Genomic DNA, 7,156 nt, shown 5'->3' with positions numbered 1-7,156 from the left:
GGGGGGTGGGGGGGGGGTGTAGCCACCGTGGAGAGCCTCGTGCCAGCAGCAGCATATGGTGACTTTGGTTTAGGGACAGAGTTGTAAAACAGCAGGAAATTCTATTATCCGCCGCGGAGGTTCAGCCTTTGTAGCTGCTTTGGATTCATATTTGTCCATAACGAGCGCGCGCTGGCTGGTGGGGGATAAATCCAGTTAGAGGCTTGGACAGAAAAACGAGTCGATTTTAGAACCAAAAAAAAAAACCTCCTGGAAGATAAAACTGACATTAATATCGAGGTGAAGGTAATTTAACTCGACATTTCTCAGGCTTGAATTTCTCATCAGGAGGGAAATGAAGTCAGTTTCAGAAAGTGGAGCTAAAGAAAGTAAGTCGAATTTTGTTCTTGCTTCATTAATAAATAAGGTTTTACAATGGCCGACCTGTTCCTTTTCCATATGTTTTATGGAGCGTATTTTCACGCCTTCATCACGAGCAAAGAAAACAAACCGACATGTTGTAATCTACAGTTCTGACCGATCGGAACCGGAACCGGCTGCTCAACGGAATTATTATTTTAATGCTTAAAGCTGCGGTTCCGTTAAAACTGGTCGCGAGCGCTGGTCTGAGGGTGTTTCTCTGTTTCGGCCTAATTGAAACGTTAATTAGAAGCAGAGAAGTCGGCACCATCAATCATCAGCTCGTGGAGGTTTTAATTGGATGATTCGTTTCGCTCTTACCTCCCGCCAACCCCCCCGCTCCAAAAACACGCTGCGTGATTTCAGAGTGACTTTCATCTGGATTTCTCTCTCTTTATGACAGAACGGCTTTAATTTGCGTTCGGCTCTTCCAGTCCAAGAGGCCAAGTGTCTCTGGATGGAGCGGAGCAGCCGCCCCCTCATCAGCCATGACTGAATTCACAGGAGAAACGTTTCAAGCAGCAACAATAATCCTGAAATGTTGGCTCATTTGTCTCAGAGCTCTCAGATAATTATTACCCCCCCCCCCCCACACACACACACACACACACACCACCACCCCTGAGGAGAGAGAGAGGGAAAAGCTGCTTATGAAACAATTTGGGAAATAACCTTTAAAATTTTTAATAAAGCACAACAACATATAATAAACTGAAAACCAAAATAAAGTTTAACTCAAATAACACTTTTCTGGCGCTGTTTTAGTTTCAGTTGAAGCAAAATATATATATATTTTTTAAATCTTGCAAATTATAAAATATTGGTAATTTTAAGGTTTCAGTTGTTCTCCAAAATATAAAAATAAATATGAAATAATTCAGAAACATATTGACACAGGTTTAAAGGGAATGCGCAGCTATTTTATCTGTATTTATGTGATTTCGTTACTAAAACAATACCAGTAGTTTTTTCATCATCGGACGCGCGTGTGGCGCGTAAAGAGCGCATCTCTCTCTCTCCGTGTTTTCTGACAGCAAACAGCTGGAAACGCCTCTCAGTCCACCCTGATCCACACCCAGGCTGCTGTGGGTGTGTTTGCTTCCACGCTGGAGCGGCCTGTCTCCATCATGGTTTCCACTGGAAAACAGGCGGAGGAGCGCAGAAAAGACGCGGCTGCTGATGAGCTGGATCACACGTGACACTCCACGCCTTCCTCTTACATAATTTTCCTCTCAGAAGCTTCTAATAAAAATAACATTTTTATTAATCAGTGCACAGAATACTTATAAGCAGTCAAATTAAGATCAAACACAATATGCTGGGTGGATTTGGCCTGTGCGTAAAGGTTTGGGCATCCTTTAACTCGTCACACCTGTTTACCCCAGAGTGTGCGCGCGCACTTCCCCCTTTCTCCGTCCAGATCACGTCCTTGTTGATGTCACGAGGAGATCGCGTTCTTTCCAAACCCCTCTCAAACACTTTTGAGGTCATTTAATCCACGGACGCGCGCAGGTGTCCGTCTTCATGACAGCTCCTCTCGGTTTGGAGGCTCACGCGTCCTCCACGTGGCTACACGTCGTCCATCCTTATTGGTTATCACAGAACTGTGCATGCGAGACTGCGCGCGGCCTCATTCCTGCAGGGTTCGGTTGTGTCTCTGTCAGTTTTAATTCTGTGAGTCAAAAGCTGCTGATTGGGTTCCTGAGCAGCTTCAGAGGAGCAGCGTGCGCCTCATGGTGCGGGCTCGATTTGCATTTTTAAATCTAAAACTTTATTTTGAAACAAATTCAATGAGATTATTAATCTGCTTTATCAGTGTGGACATGTTGATTTTTAACTGATTCCATATTCTCTTCTCCTCTCTGGCATTTTAATTGCAACTGAATCTCATTTTGATTATTTATAGACAGTTTGTCCATTTATTTATGAAGCACTTTTAAAGTTGGACAAAAGTCAAAGAAGCAATTCACAAACCCACGTGCTTTAATGATCAAATTATGGGAACATTGTTGTTTGAAAATTTAAAGCATAAAAATAATCCCAATTGAATTAATGAGAATGGTTATTTAATGTTATTAAATGATCAGAATACAAGGGAGCACAACACCAAAAGGTTAAAAAGTCCAAATCTCTGCTGAATGTGTTTCTGTCCCAAAGTATAAGCTCTGATCATGTTTCATTTATTTATTTTATTTGACCAGTCTGTCAATGTAAATGAAAACTGCAGTTACAGTAAAAGCTATTATCATTATTTGGTTTCTGTTTTTCTGTCTGAAACATCTGACTCTTTTTATTTATTTATTTCTTATCTCAGATTGTAAAATAAAAGTCCATTTCCGTATAAACTCATTTAGTTTTTCTATTTAAAAGTACTGAAGACTGTAATCCCAGTTTGTGGTATTTAAAATGATTGCCTTATGGTTTCAAACCAGTTCAGGTTTCTGCTCAGACTTCAACTGAATTTTAGATCGATCAAAATCAGGAACAAACAAAACAACCCAATCACTTCTTAATAAACGAATGTCGTCCTGTCACAGGCAGCGTTGGTTACTTTCAGTGTTCAGAAGTGGGTCACGCCGGTTTAGAGCTGCTGTTTTATGATTGATGACGAGATCAGAGCACCATGAGCGCAACACGCCTGCTGCTTTTAACACGTCTCTGACATGAAAGTAGCATCATTTCCACTCACGAGAGCCCCAAACACACACACTGTCCAAACCTGGACACCTCGGATCATAAAGTAGCTTCGTTTTATTCCATGTTGCCCCCTCCGGCCTCCGAGCCCCTCTGAGGACTGTGGTCGTCTGAAATGACCCACTGGGGCACATTTTAAAGAAGGATGGAGCTTTAGTGAAGTTTCAGCAGTACGAGTGAATGTTTCTGCTGTTTAACTCCTGACTGCCTTCATTATTGTGTAATTAGCCCACAGACCGGCGGTTGGTGGAACCTGATCCTGCAGGCGTTAGATTTATAGTGTTGGTGTCCGTGGCTCAATGCCAACTAATTAAAGACGTGCGATTAATACGACCACTGACACCACCGTGCTCCTAAAATAACACTTGGATAATTAGTTTGCAATTATTGAGATTAAAGAGATGAAAATTGCTCAAACCACCTTGCATGTTAATGATGTGTTTCTATGTGAAATTACAGTATTCTTGGTTGGTCAATGAGAAAATAATCAATAAATCAGGATTTTATGAATCCCACAAATAGAGGCTTTTAGCCTAAATGAACAATTTGGTCTTTTTGTCATAATTAACCACAACCATCTAATTTAAAAACTAAACATTGCTTTGACATCGCCGTTAATTTACACTTTGACCTGATTTTAATTTAGCATATGTCCGCTCACGTTCGTGCACGTGTCCGCGCACAGTGCAGTTGTTCAGATCTATTTATAGGCGCTGAAGGAACTCTGCTGAGCTGAACCTGAGCTCAGCAGGCTGAAGGAGGAACGACAGCAACGTGAAAAGTTTCACACCGAAGCTAAATTATCTCCATCCAAACGGCAACAAATCTTATATTTTATTATTAGTTAGTATTATTATCACAAAAAACAAAGATTATACCCAAAGTCACCCAATAAATGTAAAAGTTTGGTGTAGTGAAATCCTGAAGTTGTTGTATTTCAGAGTAGGGGACTGCCTGAAGGCAGCCATGTTTTATTATCCACCTGAAAAGGAGCTTTAACTTTAATGCGGCCCGGACCTCAACATGTCCCCCCCACAAATGGATCGGCTCAGCGCCGTGATGTGCGCTTTTACTTTTATTGACGTTATTAACGTTAACGTTTTATTAACGTTGTTTTAGTAACGTTACCATGGTGATATGATTTGCAAACAAAGATGCCATGTTTCTCAGTGAAAGACACTGGATCTTGTAACAGCCACAGTGAGGTCACATGACCTCGAGTGGAGAGGTCCCTGAACAAAACACCGGTGAACTTTTTGGAGCCATTTTGGTTCAAGATGGCTGCCACAGCTACCGCAGAAAACTCAAAATTGACTTTAACTCGGTCATTCTTTGAGATATTGAGCTGTAATTTGGTATGGTTGTAGCTGAGAGAGAGTTGTTAAACATTCCTGATGCAAATCAAAAATCCAAGTCCAAATCCAAATCAGCAGTTTTTAGAGATATTAAACTGAAATTTGGTGGTAGCTGAGAGCAATGCCCGAAAAAGGTTGATTTTAAGTTAAAAAAAGTTCAAGATGGCCACCAAAGTTAAATTTAAATGGTTATTTTTACACATATAGAGCTGAAATACAGAGATGAAAACATCCCCCATCATATAATGAACCCAAATAAAGACAGCCGTAGCTTAAAAAAAAAAAAGACCATAACTCAAAGATTTTTTTTGCCACGTTGAGCTGAAATTTGGTGTGATGGTAGCTGAACGCGAACCCCAACACAAAATGTCAAATCCAAATTTAAAAATGGCCGCCACGTGGCAGGCCCCGTCAACGTTTCTCCAGGAACTTTCTAGTTAGTTCTTTTATTCTCAGATTATTTTATGTCTGTCCTTTAATTCCTCCATTTACTCCGAGTTTAGTGCGTCAAAGTTATTTCTGATTTCTCTTCGTTCGCTCAGCCGTCCCTGAAGAAGTCTTCAGGTGACCTTCAAGCTGCACACCTTTCTAATATGAGCCAGTTTTTATACAGAGCTACAAATATAATCTTATTTATGTACATTTTGTTTATTACTGTGTGGAAAATAACAGCACCGTGTTGCTTTAAAGATTTGATGTGACAGATTTGTAAGTTTAAAACTGTAAATTGATGTTTAAGAAGTCTCTCTCCCAGCCGAGTGCACACACACGTGCACGTGCACGTTCAGTAATAACCAGACAGTGATTCCTGCATGTTCTCTTTCATTATTCCTGCTACACTGACAGAACTGAAATTGTTTGTTGCAATTACAGTGTGAAATATGGCCGTGACATTTTCTCTGGAGAAAACAAAATAAAATAAATGTTCCATCTTTATGACCTGTTGTTTGTACAACCATTCCAGGATTTTGTTAAACGCACCAGTTTTTTTCATTAGCAGAGAGTGAGAGGACAATACAAACATCAATAAGGCTGTAACCCCCCCACATCTTTAGTTTCTGCTATGAGAGAAAACAGCATGGACTCCGAGCGGGACTGTTGAGGTTTATCTTCTCATGTCACGGCACACATCTTGGCAAATGAAGACAAATCCACGTGTGAGCACACCAAGTTCCAGGGGAGCCTTCAACAAATTAATCACTTGCAATTCTATCCTTGTCCACTTGGGCGCCGGTCGGGTCCCTGATGCAGCATCCGCCGCGTAATGAGGGCCACATCGTTGGATTCTTGCAGGCCGAGGTTGCTCCTCGAAACGAGAGAAAACAAACGAGCGAGTGAAGCCATCTCTCTGGAGGCGCGTCGTTTTCTCGAGATGGTGTGGCGCCTCGACCTCCAAGATCACCCCTCCACCAAGTCTTCCTCTCCCACTGCACATCAGGATTTCATTAAATGGTGAGCTGCACCCCCCCCCCCCCCCCCCCCCCTCAATTCACTTCACTCCATCATCACCAGCACCCCCTCTTTCCCCTTTATGCTCTCTCCTGCGCCACTTTTCTCCCAAACCAAATGAGGAAATGGCTCGTCTGGTTGCTGACAGACCCCGAGTTGGGCCGTAAAGATAAATGACCCAAAGTATTAAAGTTTAACACGTTGACAAAACCCACCTGATCTGTGGGATTAATGCAACAAAAAATCCATCTGTGGGAAGAAAGGAGGGGGAAAGTGGGGGTTTGCTTTGGGGCAGCGATGAGGACTCCGGGCACCCTGGAGGTCAAACAGCGTTTCAGATTAGGCCTTTTCCAAGACTCAGAGGACGACTCAGTGGAGATGGTGTCTGTGGCTTAAAAGATTAATAATAAAAAATAAATACAATACACAAAACACCTACAACACGTGCACGCTTTAGAAACAGAAACAACAAAGCCTGGCTTTGGTTAAAATCACATTTATATTCTGACAGCGTGCCGAGCTGCGGTCCAATCACAACAAGGAGTTAACAGAATGTTGGACATCGAGCTGCGAATAGAAAAATCAGCCAGAACACCGAGCCGCTCAAATTAAGTTTAAGTTTTTACCCTTTATGAAATATATTTTCACACACTTCTCAGACTTTAACTCCAGTTACACGTGGCAGCACGATGGATTAGTGGTTAGCACTGTTGCCTCACAGCAAGAAAGGAACTGGGTTCAATCCCGGGTTGATCCTCGGGTCGTTCCGTGTGGCGTGCTCCAGTTTTCATTGGGAGGTGTTTGATTCTCACATATAAGCTGTATAGCTTACAAATTTAATTCAACTTTTGGAATTAGTCCGTCATGCGCTCAACTCTTAAACTTATTCTTTATTAATTGAAAAAAGAAACGAGAGTACAGGCAGGAATTGTCTGAAAGCAGCTTATATTCAAACCTGATAACATCAACCCTTATTATTTATTACTGGTCATGTGTCGAGGTATCTAGAGCATTTTTAAACATACATGAAGATTTTTGATCCATTTATTAGAATGCAAATAAGATTATCTGGCCTTTAAAGAGACACTCGAGTACAGAATAGTTGTGAATGTGCTCATTGCCTCATCATTCTTTCCCTGACCAAAAAAAAATCAGCGATCCCCGAGAGGAAATAAGGTGATGAAGCTCGTGTTCTCTTGTGCTTAAAGTTAATTTTGATGAAGGTGAAAGCACTAATTTATCTGCAGCCTGTTAATTGC

The sequence above is a fragment of the Nematolebias whitei genome, chromosome 4, assembly GCF_014905685.2.
Source record: "Nematolebias whitei isolate Nwh7 chromosome 4, NemWhi1, whole genome shotgun sequence".
Lineage (NCBI taxonomy): Eukaryota > Metazoa > Chordata > Actinopteri > Cyprinodontiformes > Rivulidae > Nematolebias > Nematolebias whitei.
This window is presented reverse-complemented; position numbering follows the sequence as displayed.